The sequence below is a fragment of the Lissotriton helveticus genome, chromosome 6, assembly GCF_964261635.1.
Source record: "Lissotriton helveticus chromosome 6, aLisHel1.1, whole genome shotgun sequence".
Classification (NCBI taxonomy): Eukaryota; Metazoa; Chordata; class Amphibia; order Caudata; family Salamandridae; genus Lissotriton; species Lissotriton helveticus.
The window spans coordinates 1,568,126,468-1,568,139,242 of record NC_136067.1 but is presented as its reverse complement, the minus strand read 5'-3'; positions in this window follow the sequence as shown (position 1 = coordinate 1,568,139,242).

Below are 12,775 nucleotides of genomic sequence, written 5' to 3'. Positions count from 1 at the left end.
GACGTTACTGGCAAGTCACATACGGATAAAACGGTGTAATGTGTTGAATCCAGCAACATTGTTGCCGGATCGACACGGAATTAGGTGATGTAGCACCACATGACTGTTATCTGAGAACTGAAGAAGAGACGAAAGGTCGTATTGACCTGAAAGATACTCCATTGGTAGATCCCGATGGCACTCTGTATGTTGATGGTTCGTGCTTTAAGTTGTCGAATGGTGAAGTAACGACTGCGTATGCTGTGGTGACATTGAGTACGGTTGTGGAAACTGCGAGATTGAGTCAGAATTCAGCTCAAGCGGCTGAGTTGATCGCCTTGACGAGAGCGTGTGTGTTGTCTAAAGGAAAACAAGTGAATGTGTTTACAGACAGCCAGTATGCTTTTGGTGTGGCACATAGTTTTGGTCGATTGTGGAAAGAAAGAGGATTCTTTACGTCGCTTGGCACGAAGATTCAGCATGGACAGCTTGTGAATGACCTGTTAGATGCACTTACATTGCCTAAGCAGGTGGCCATAATTAAATGTAGTGCGCATCGGAAAGTGACAGATGATGTTGGTCGCGGTAATGCGTTTGCAGATGAAACTGCTAAGGAGACAGCTAAAGATCTGACAAATCGAATGTATGTTACGAGTTCAGTGAGATGGCCAACGGAGACTAGTATGTGTGAAGACACAGTTGAGAGTGTGAAAGAGATACAGAACGAGGCCACTGAGATGGAAAGGACTAAGTGGAAAGAAGGCACGGGGAAGTTAGATGAGGATGGATGTTGGGTTGATTTGTCAGAGAAATAGAGATGGATGTTACCGGATGCATATGTGCTTGCTGTTGTTACAATGGCCCACGGTACAGCACATATTAGCGCAAAAGGCATATGCAAGTTGTTGTCTCCTGTATGGAAGAATGATGGGATTACTAAGTGTGCAGAGAGAGTGGTAAAGAATTGCATGGTATGTTTGATGCATAATCCCGGTAAGGGCACCCCTACTCCACCTGGTCACTTTGCCCCTCCTACATGCCCTTTCGAAGTTATCCAATTGGACTTCATCCATATGGAGAGATGCAACAACTTGAAGTACGTTTTGGTTGTAGTGTGTGCGTTCTCCAGATGGATTGAGGCTTACCCCCTTAAGGATAATACTGCCCTATCCACAGCAAAGGTTTTGCTCAAAGAGTATTTTCCCAGGTATGGCATGCCTCGGATTGTATGGTCAGATAACGGAAGTGAGTTTGTAGGAAGCGTGATGAAGAGTGTGTGTCGTGGCCTAGGCATAGTCCAAAAATTTCATAGCGCTAATCATCCTCAGTCGGCAGGTTTGGTGGAAGGGTATAATGGCACCCTGAAACTGAAGCTTGCCAAAATCCAGGCAACGACTGGTTTATCATGGCCTGATGCTTTGCCCCTAGCTCTCTTATCGACCAGGGCGACTGTACACTCTCGAGTAGGGCTGAGCCCATATGAGATTGTGTTCGGCCGTCCTGCGAACATTTGGGGAGTTCCGAGGCCTAAAGAATTTGACAGACTTGAATATCCAATGTTGATTGACTATCTTTATGATCTGACTGCTAAATTGAGTTTGATTCATCAACAGGTCTTTGAAGCTCTACCGGCACAAACTGAGGGTCCTGGTCATCGGCTCCAACCAGGGGACTGGGTCCTTACACGAAACTTTGGGCGAAAACGCAATCTTGAGCCGAGGTTCGTGGGACCGTTCCAGGTGCTGTTGGCAACGAGAACTGCGGTTCGGCTGGTAGGCCGTAAACATTGGGTACATGCGAGCCATACAAAGAAAGTTCAGTTTCCTTTGTCAGCAGATACATGGATGAGAAAGGGAGTTGCCTCGACTGAAACTGAGATCCCTTTGTCCTATATACCATTTAGTGATGCTCAGCTCATGGAGAGCAACTTAGTTCAATCAGACACCCCTGTTGAATCAGCCGGAACTTTGTCTACGTCATTACCACTGGAGAATTCAAGTTCTGAACAATTGCCTGAACAATCGAACACTCTTTTGCCATCCAATCCACTGTTTGAAGATCAGACTCGACCCGGAAGAAGCCGATACTTTCTTCGTCCACGTAATAAAGACTAATAAATTATTTTTTATTATTTTTTGATTTCACATTTGCCTTGAATATTGTGGACATTTTATATTGTGTACCTTTTTCTTTTCGGGCAGCTAAGAGACTTATATTAAATTGAACGCTCAATGTATTTAGAACCTATCATCTGGGTTGGCCGTAGGGCCGTGCGGGTACTTCTTTCTGTTTGGCAGGTTATTGACACTAGGTCGATTTCTTTTGTCGATTTCTGGGAACTCCTGGGAATTGATAATCGCTACTCAGAACGAAGTGCGTCAAGAACGTTGCGGACGGTCGTTAGAGGATGGAGTTCTCTAAGCTGTCGAAAATGGAGAAGATGTCGGCGCAAAGATCTGCATTACATAAGGTGTTTCGTACAAAATGTTTTTTGTTACAGGTTTTCATGTTGTTCCTAACTGTGTCTATGCTGCTGGTGGGTGGAGTGTATTTTGGTTTTAAATCATTGTCACCTTCTACTTTACCTACTCCTCCTTCTCATGATCTAAATTCCGCCTCTACTGCTTCTCCACATTCTTTTCACCTACTGCCCCAACATGAACAAGTCAGACGTGCGGAATTTAGAAACAATTCCTTCGTTCAACTTCTCCATCAGCATCAGCTGGTGGTAAATATTACCAATTGTTGGGTGTGCGGGTTAATGCCACATACCATGGATAGAGGGATTCTGTATTTGGTCCTTCCTTATAGTTCCCAAGGGTCCGCTCGAGCATTCCAAACTATGTTCCGTAGTGCACTAGATTCCTACCCCCATCGAGAGCCACGCTCAGTAAACCTTGGTCCTGGCCCGTACCACAAGTCTCTGGCGATAGCCATTGCTGATTTAGATAGAGATATTTTTGATGCAACGCTTATCCCAGAGGAGGAGGTGCGAGCATATAAGGAACTGAGTAAGACTGAGTATAGTGTATCAGTGGGTGATAGACAGCTTAAGAGCTCGTCTCCAATTTGGATCGTACCTCACCTTGGTCACTTCTGTCTGCAAGGTTTTGGTCAAAATCCGAGAGCCCAGTTTGGGAAGAGTGCTTGTACTGAGACATATGTCCTACCGATGCTCTCTTCCCCTGTCTTTTTGACTGCCAAGGGTACTTATTTTGTGTGTTATGATCGTGCTTATACTTGGTTGCCTCGTGATTTCTCAGGCACCTGTTATATCGCGAATCTTCTACCACCGACTTTCACTGTTGCCTCAGACTATCACAAGAGTAGAGTTGTGAGAGGCGTTATTAGTAAAGAAGATACTGCCGGTCAAGAAGCAGGAGACTTCTTTAAAGGTTTCCTACCGTTTTGGGGCCCTATGGTCAATAGCAGGAATCTGAGACAGTTAACTCGTGTAGTAGAGTCAACCGCTAACATAACTGCAAGCGCCCTTGGTAACCTGACAGCAGAGCTTCAAGCGGATAGACTTATGACGTTACAGAACCGTATGGTTCTAGACGTTGTTCTAGCAGATAGAGGTGGTGTGTGTAAGGTCATCCATTCGAGTTGTTGCATTTTTATACCAGATAATGCTCCAACTGTCTATCAAGCCATCTCCAAGTTGCATAAAATCTCGGAGTCCATACACGTGGACGAGGGAGATTGGACGCTTCTAGGATGGTTTTGGGGCCTGATGTCGACTTGGGGTTGGAAGATTCTGATGATTATAGGGATCGTTGTGACGTTCCTGTTCACGTGTTGTCTTTGTGTACAGTGTGGTCCTGCCTTATGTGGCCTTTGTGCTACAACGTGTATAAGAAGGCCATCTGTTACCAAAGAGGCATTGATGGATAGGATAATGTTCCAGCAACACCTGAATGATCTGATGAATATTGAAATCAATTCTGATTTCGACTAGTGTTTGCCTACATGAGGGCAAAAGGAGCGCCTGAGGTTCCGTGAGAATTGTTACGGTGTTTTGGGCATGATCGACTATGGGCAAGTTTGGTATCTACGAACCGTAAATAACGAGCTTAGTAAGTGTACGCGTTTTCGTTACACTACTTGGAAGGGTTCGCCTTATTTACGGGTTTCTTCATCCAAACCCTCGGGTTCCATTTTAGATACGGCATCCATTTTGTTTCTTGCCCTCACGTAGTCAGCGAGCAGGCAACTGTTCGCCTCATGACCTTTTAGTTCCCAAGCCTTACGGAAGACGCATATTCCTTTCATACGTCTTTATGACCGGGGGAATGACACTGCAGAGGCAGATGGCCCCGCATGAGGGTAATCTTGACGTGCCGGTCTATTATTTCAGCCTAGCACGTGCTGGGATCCAGCTCTTTGATCCTACGATCATGCTTCCGATATTACCCTCACGTTCTTTTCTTTACGAATGTCTGTCTTCCTTGCAGCTGTTCTTGTCTCTTTTCTCTTGCTCATTTACAACTAGAGTGGAATGTGCCTAACGGTGAGAAGATGTGCTTTTACAGTTAGGAATCGGCGATGTTACTGTAATTATGTTTCGGGGTTCTGAATACATGAAAGCGATCCTTCTGAAGTTTACTGTGGGAACTGAGTTGTAACCTTTTGTTTACATGTTGTGCAATGACAAAATCTTGTATAAAAGAGAGCGACTCACATATGCAATTTGAAGCAGACTCTCAGAACCTACACTCTGTTGTACTTCTCGTGACTTTTGCCTCCCTGCAGTAATAAACGCTGTTCTTTGACGCCGAAGGAAGTGTCCCGTGTCTCTGTCTTTAGTGCGCCAGAACAGGTATCCCACGAAGGTTTTAGGTGTTGTCCCCTGGCACCGCTGGGCCTTAATTAGCCCAGTCCTTCACTAGTCTGGAAGTGGTAAGGTGACTGCATACCTTCTACACATTTCACTACTGCACTCTAGTGTGAATGCCTGACTCATTCTGCGAATGCTTATGCAATGCCTGGGTTCTAATACTACTAAAACTTGACAACAGGATAGGTTTTTAAGCAGTTATCTTACAGGAAAACCATGAAGTAACCACATGCTTCTGTCACAATGTTTCCACAAGTGGAGGCAGACTCACAGTGTGATTCTAGACAAGCAAGACTATTACCTGGACTTTTTTCAGAAAAGACTCACTAGTCTGGAAGAGGTTAGGAGACTGCATACATTCTACACATTTCACTACTTCACTCTAGTGGGAATGCCTGACTCTTTCTGCGAATGCATAAGCAATGCCTGGGTTCTAATACTACTAAAACTTGACAACATGATAGGTTTTTAAGCAGTTATCTGTCAGCAAAACAATGAAGTAACCACATGCTTCTGTCACAATGTTTCCACAAGTGGAGGCAGACTCACAGTGTGATTCTAGACAAGCAAGACTATTCCCTGGACTTTTTGCAGAAAAGACTCACTAGTCTGGAAGAGGTTAGGAGACTGCATACATTCTACACATTTCACTACTGCACTCTAGTGTGAATGCCTGACTCATTCTGCGAGTGCATATGCAATGAATGGGTTCTAATATTAATGAAACTTCACAACACAATAGGTTTTTATGCAGTTATGTGTCAGCAAAGACATGAAGTAGACACATGCTTCTGTCACAATGGTTGCCCAAGTGCACACACACTCACAGTGTGATTCTAGACAAGCAGGACTATTCCCTGGACTTTAACAGGGTAAACTCACTAGTCTGGAAGGGGTAAGGTGACTACAAACATTCTACACATTCCACAACTGCACTCTAGTGTGAATGCCCTGCTCATTCTGCGAATGCACAAGCAATGACTGGGTTCTAATATTACTGAAACCTGACAACAGAATAGGTTTTTAAGCAGTTATGTGTCAGCAAATACATGAAGTAACCACATGCTTCTGTCACAATGGTTTCACAAGTGCACACAGACTCACAGTGTGATTCCACAAAAGCAAGACAATTCCCTGGACTTAAGCCGGGGAAACACAGTAGTCTAATAAAAAACAAAGGCACCATATGCAACAGCTCACAAATGAATAACTCACCTTTCAAATTGATTTTTAGATTAAGAAGTATATGAATACCACTCCAGATTTTCTTATGCACACAATGTCTGTAGTGTACTGATCTTAGCAAAACCAAAAAATGGCACACTTTCCCTCTCATTCTGCACACATATACATGTAAATATCAAATCACATTGCTTCCCACAATAATTCAAAGGCTAACACACATTTCTATTGGTTACACATTTCAACCCTTTCCAATTGACATAACCTTCAACCCTACCCCCAATCTGCTTAATGCCTGTTACCATAGCAACAGTTCATGGAACACTAAACTGAACACACAGGTCCCAAGTTCAGCACAGAATGTTGCAAATTCAAACAGCAAGTGTGCTTGGCTTTTCAAAATATCAGCTCATCCTATCTAATGTTCCTTTCAAACAGTTTTTACTATCCAATAAGAAACATGCTTTTTAAACACAGAAACATGCAACCTATTTTTCAGTCCATAATGTTCTCAAACAGCCAATCATTGCTCTTCTTTTTTTAAAATGTCATCTTATCCACCATTTAAAAAAAATCTTAGTTTTCAAACTGCCCATTTCACATACAGACATCTTCTGTGTGCATCCAGACCTCATTCAAGATGCTTATAGTGTGGATTGCGGGACACAGCTATATTTTCTGGAGCAAAAGGTATGCTGAAAACAGAAGTATTGGCAAATGTAGACATTAAATGGATTGGACAGAGAGGATTAAAGTGGCACCAATTGATGCCACTGGTTAAATCCTTTTTGCATCTCCAACACCCGGACCTCATAATTATTCAGTGTGGTGCAATGACCTAGACACTTTGACTGGGGTAGTTCTGGAAATGCTTATGAAGGGCACCTTTGGAGAATTGATGTCACTTTTCCCACACACTGCCTTTGTTTATTCTAACATATCTCAATGTCGGACCAGCACTTCAGCAGGGGGGTTTCTCCACGACCCGGGTAGGCCGCCAATATTCCACATAGAAAAAGCACCTACAGTTGGACAACCTCTCATGTCGTGTCATATTCTTTATTTTGCCAGGCAGCATCGCAAATGCGCTTTGTTGAACACCAGCTGTTCAAAGTTTTGAAAATGTTAGGAGAATTGGCAGCGATACATATGAGAGGATGATTTAATGAGAGACTACCAGTACCAGAATACATAGAGTGGATACGCCCTTGGGCGGGACATGAACACGCTATTTAGTTTAAATATCTGCGACGCTGCCTCTCCACCTAAGCCACTTCCCGTGAACCAGGGAAAGATGATGCCAGAAACGCGTTGAAGAGAACTGTGGCAAGACCAGCTTGTGTTCAACAAAGCGCATTTGCGATGCTGCCTGGTAAAATAAAGAAGATGACACGACGTGAGAGGTTCTCCAACTCTGGGTGCTTTTTCTATATATATATATATTACGCTCAAAATTTCCCTTTCGTTACTCCAGGAAAAAGATAGCAGCACTCAAGAGGATTCAGGAGTCCACATATTTATTTTTGTGCAGGAGCTACACATATATATATGTTCACTGAAAAACACAGGTTTCAGGGACGTTACAGTTAGTCATACAAAACCAGAGAAATTCGGCCATTATAGTTAGTTGAACTAAGTATAACTCACGCCCCTGCAAAGCACTGTTGATGACATCACATATTACATGACTCATGACATGGTCAGTGACATCACTCATGACATCTCAAATGACATCACTGATGACATCATCCAGTGACAGTGTGTTTCTATAAAGTTTAAATATATTTTATGTATATACAGGCCAAGGTGTATTGAAGAATGAGTGAGTGTATGACAGTCTGAATGGATGATTTAGTAGGTGTGTGACTGACTGTATAAGTGAGTGATTAAATGTATCTTAGTGAATGTATGGGTTAGTGACTAAAATGTGTGAACGTCTGTATCAGTCTGCTAGTATGTAAGCAATTGCATGGGTTGGTGAGTAGATTCATGAGTGTCGATATGGGTTATTGATTGCTTGTCTGAGTATCTGTATGGGTGCCTGAATGGGTAGGTGGGATGGGGTGTGTGTGACTCACTGCATGGATGTGTGAATGGGTGATTCACTGGGTATATGGGTTCAAGAGTGCTTCTGTGAGGGGCCGCATGCGTGAGTGAGTGTATGTATGGCTGTAGTGGTGAGTGAATGGATGTCTCAGGGGTACTTGTGAGTAACTACGTATGTGAAAGGCAGTATATGTGAGTGTTGGAGTATATAAACAACTATATGTGAGAGTGAGCGATTGTGAGAGTGGCTGTGTGGATGAGTGTGTGCTTGTGTCAGTGATTATGTAAGAGAGTAAGTATCTGTTAGTATCTATGTGAATAAGTGAGGTGATGTGTATAACTGTATAGCTGAGTAAATGGTAGTGTGATTGATTCTTTGCATGACTAGCTGTGTAAGTAACTATGGGTGAGTGGTGGAGTGTGAGTGTCTGTATAGGTGCATGAGTACATATGATAGTGGCTGTATTGATGAGTGACTGCATGTATGAGTGACTTTAAGGGAGAGTGAGTGGATGTGTGTGTAGACCCAGCAATCAGTGAGTGGGTATGTAGTAACTGGAAATTGGTGTGTCTATGGTTTTGAAAATAGCAGTCTGTATTTTAGAGTGGGTGTATCAAAGGTAATATTAGGCTGTTAGAAGGTGCATCCGAGGATCACATGGATTATGTCATTTGAGATGTCATCCGTGATGTCATGAGTGATGTCACTGACCATGTCATGAGGGATGTAATATGTGATGTCATCAGCATTGCCTTGCGGGGGCGTGAGTGAAACTAAGCTCAAACAAATATAAAGGCCGAATTTCTCTGGTTTTGTACTAGTGAAATGTCCAACTAACTATAACATCCTTGAAACCTGTGGGTTTTTTCAGTGAATTTCAAAGGTTTTTTAAATGCTAATTTCTAACTATGCCTAAAGAGGTAGGACATTTGCAGAAAGAGGAATAAAGCTGCAGACAGAAGCAGGAGAAATGAAGAAAGAGGCAACATAAGTCCAGAAAGACAAAGAAAGGTACAGAAAGAAGCAAGAGATATGCAGAAAGAACCAACAGAGGTGCAGAAATAGGCCTTGCTGCAAAGCCATCCTGTGCCCCCAACTTTTTGCTGACAGGTACTGGTGGTAAATGACTCTGATTAACCAGGCCCAGAGCCAGTGTTACGCTGAAAAACACATAGAATTCAGTGAAAACACATACTTACACTAAGGTACGCTATGGATGAGGTACCCCTGTGAATCGCATGACCTCCCCTGTAAGGCCCTAGTACACAATTGGGCAGGGGGATTAAAACTACCTCTAACTCAGAGGTACAGAAAGAGTCAAGAAAACTACAGAAAGAAGCAACAGAGGTGCAGAAAAAGAGGCTGCAGTGTAGTTCCTATAGTACCCCTGCAGGACCTGTGCTTTTGGATAACACACACTGTGGTACTGGTGGCAAACTGATTCTGAGCACCCCCACCACGCACGTTAGCCTGTTTTACATTAGCTAGCTCACAGTGCCACTAGAATCTCCTTTTTATCAGAGAGATTAGTTTTTGGAAACCTCAGAACACAACAACCCTGATTCCTCAGACTCGTGGAAACAATGTACTACTTTTCGCTCAGTCACTCGTGCTTGCTCATTTGGAATCAGATAGTTACTCAGAAGTAACAGTCAAGTGTGTTTACGATAAGAATTTATTGCTCAGTTGTTCTTCTATCGTAAAATATATGTGTTGCGACAACTGTTAAACAGTAGCAGAGATATATCATCAGCAGTACAGTGAATACAAAGGAATAGTATAGGTCTACCATTTTACATTAGCCATGAACATATACATGAATATAAAATGCATTCATAAAATAAGGTGCATAATCCTACAATGCCTGCCTAGATGTACCTAAGTGTACCTAGCACATGAGTAGGTGTGTAAGAGCCAAGAATCCTGCTAGGATTTAGTCAAACCCCATTACTTTAGTAAAGAGAGAGAGTGGGGCCTCGTCCTGGTCTTGAGTAGCAAGAGGTGCTGTATTTATACAGAAAAGTATAGGATCCCTTTGTCCCTTGTGTTGTGTGTTAGCCAATGTTGGGAATGAAGATGACGTATGACGTTTACGTAGATGTTTATGCAGGTGGATTCTGGCCCCTGCCTGGTTTCCTAGAACTCTTATGACTAATTAATCATACGGGATGAGCACATCAAAGATGGTGTAGGAGGCCATTGTTCCGGAAAATCACTCCTTTTGTACCCAAACCACAGTCTAGATAAGGTTCAGCCCTCTGTGCCCGTTATTGTGGAGAATAGGGAACTAATGTAGGGGAAAGATTTTGCCTAAATTAGGGCATCTATATGAAACATAACAAGGCAAGTGAAGTGCAGAAAGAAGCAAGTGAAGTGCAGCAAGAGGCAAGAGAAGTGAGAAAGAGGATAGAGAGGTACAGAAAGAGGCAGGAGGGGTGCAGAAAGAACTAAGAGAAGTGCAGAAAGAGGCAAGAGAATTGCTGAAAGAAGTAACAGAGCTGTAGAAAGAAGCAAGAGAAGTGCGGAAGGAGGCAAATTAGGTGCCGAAAGAAGCTAGAACAGCGTAGAAAGAACTAACAGAGGTGCAAAAAGAGGCAAGAGGAGTGCAGAAAAAGGTAGGAGAGGTTCACAAAGAGGCAAGAGAGGCACATAAACAGGCAGGAGGGGTACAGAAAGATGGAAGAAAAGTGCATAAAGAAGCAACAGATGTGCTGAAAGAGGCGTGAACAGTGCAGAAAGAGCAAAAGAAGTACAGAAAAAAGCAACAGAGGTACAGAGAGAGGGAGGGAAGAGAGGTGCAGAAACAGGCAAGAAATGTGAATGAAATATGCAGAAAGAGGGAACAGGGGTGCAAAAAGAGGCAAGAGTGGTGCAGAAAGAGAAAAGAGGAGGCAAGAAAAGTTCACAAAGAAGCAAGAGTACTGCAGAAAGAAGCAACAGAGATGCAAAAAGAGGCGAGAGTACTGCAGAAAAAAGCAACAGAGGTGAAGAAGGAGGCAAGACAACGGCAGAAAGAGGCCAGAGAGGCAGAAACAGACACAATAGGTACAGAAAGAGGGATCAGAGGTGCAGACAGAGACAAGAGAGGTGCTGAAACAGGTGAAAGAGATGCACAAAGAGGCAAAAGGGATGAAGAAAGCAAAAATAGGGGTACAGAAAGAGGCAAGAAAGGGGCACAAAGCAACAAGAACAGTACAGAAAGAAGCAATAGAGGTGCAAAAAGAGGCAAGAGAACTGCAGAAAGAAGCAATGGAGGTTTAGAAAGAAGCAAGAAAAGTGCAGCAAGAGGCGAGTGAGATGCATAAAATGGCAAGAGGAATGAAGAAAGAGAAAAGGGGGGTACAGAAACAGGCAAGAAAGGGGCACAAAGAAGCAAGAACAGTACAGGAAGAAGCAACAGAGGTGCAAAAAGAGGCAAGAGAACTGCAGAGAGATGCAACAGAGGTTTAGGAAGAAGCAGGAAAAGTACAGAAAGAGGCAAGTGAGATGCAGAACCAGGCAAGAAAGGTACAGAAAGAGGGAAGACAAATGCAAAATGAAACAACAGGGGTACAGAAAGAAGCAAGACAGGTGCGAAAGAAGCATGGATAGTGCAGAAGGATGCAACATGGGTGCAGAAAGAGACAACAGAAGTGTAGAAAAAAGCAACAGAGGTGCAGAAGGAGGCAAGTGAACTGCGGAAACAGGCAAGAGAGTTGCAGACACAGGGAAAATAGGTACACGAAGAGACAACAGGGGTGTGGAAAGAAGCAAGGCAGGTGCAGAAAGAAGCATGAAAGTGCAGAATGAAGCAAGAGGGGTGCAGAATAGGCAAGAGAATTGTAGAAAAAAGCAAGTGAGGTGCAAGAAAAGCCAAGAGCGGTGCATAAAGAGGCAAAAGAGGTAGAAAAAGAGGGAACAGAGGTGCAGATAGAGGCAGGAGAGGTGTAGAAACAGGCACAAGCCCTGCACAAAGAGGCAAGAGGGGTACAGAAATGTGCAGGAGAGGTGCAGAAAAAAGCAAGAGAAGTGCAAAAGAACCAACAGAGGTACAAAAAGAGGAAAGAGAGGTACAGAAGGAGGCAAGAGTACTGCAGAAAGAGGCAAGAGAGTGGCAGAAACAGGCAAAAGGGGTGCAGGAAGAGGGAAAAGGTGGGCAGACTGGAGCAAAAGATGTGGAGAAAGAGGGAAGAATGGTGCAGAAAAAGGCAAGAGGGATGCAGAAATTTAGAACAGAGTTGTAGAAAGAAGATAGAAAAATGCAGAAAGAGGCAAGTGAGATGCAGAAACAGGCAAAAAAGGTACAGAAAGAGGAAGATGAGGGCAGAAAGAGACAACAGGGGTGCAGAAAGAAGCAAGATAGGTGCAGAAAGAAGCATGACAAGTGCAGAATGACGCATCAGGGGTGCAGAAAGAAGGGAGAGAAGTGCAGATAGAACCAACAGAGTTGCAGAAGGAGGCAAGATAACTGCAGAAACAGGAAGAGAGTTGCAGAAACAGGGAAAATAGGTACATAAAGAGACAACAGGTGTGGGGAAAGAAGCAAGGCAGGAGAGTCAGATGCAGAAACAGGCAAGAAAGGTACAGAAAGAGGAAGATGAGTCCAGAAAGAGACAGCAGGGGTGCAGAAAGAAGCAAGATAGGTGCAGAAAGAAGCATGACCAGTGTAGAATGAAGCATCAGGGTGCAGGAAGAAGGGAAAGAAGTGTAGAAAGAACCAACAGAGGTGCAGAAGGAGGCAAGATAACTGC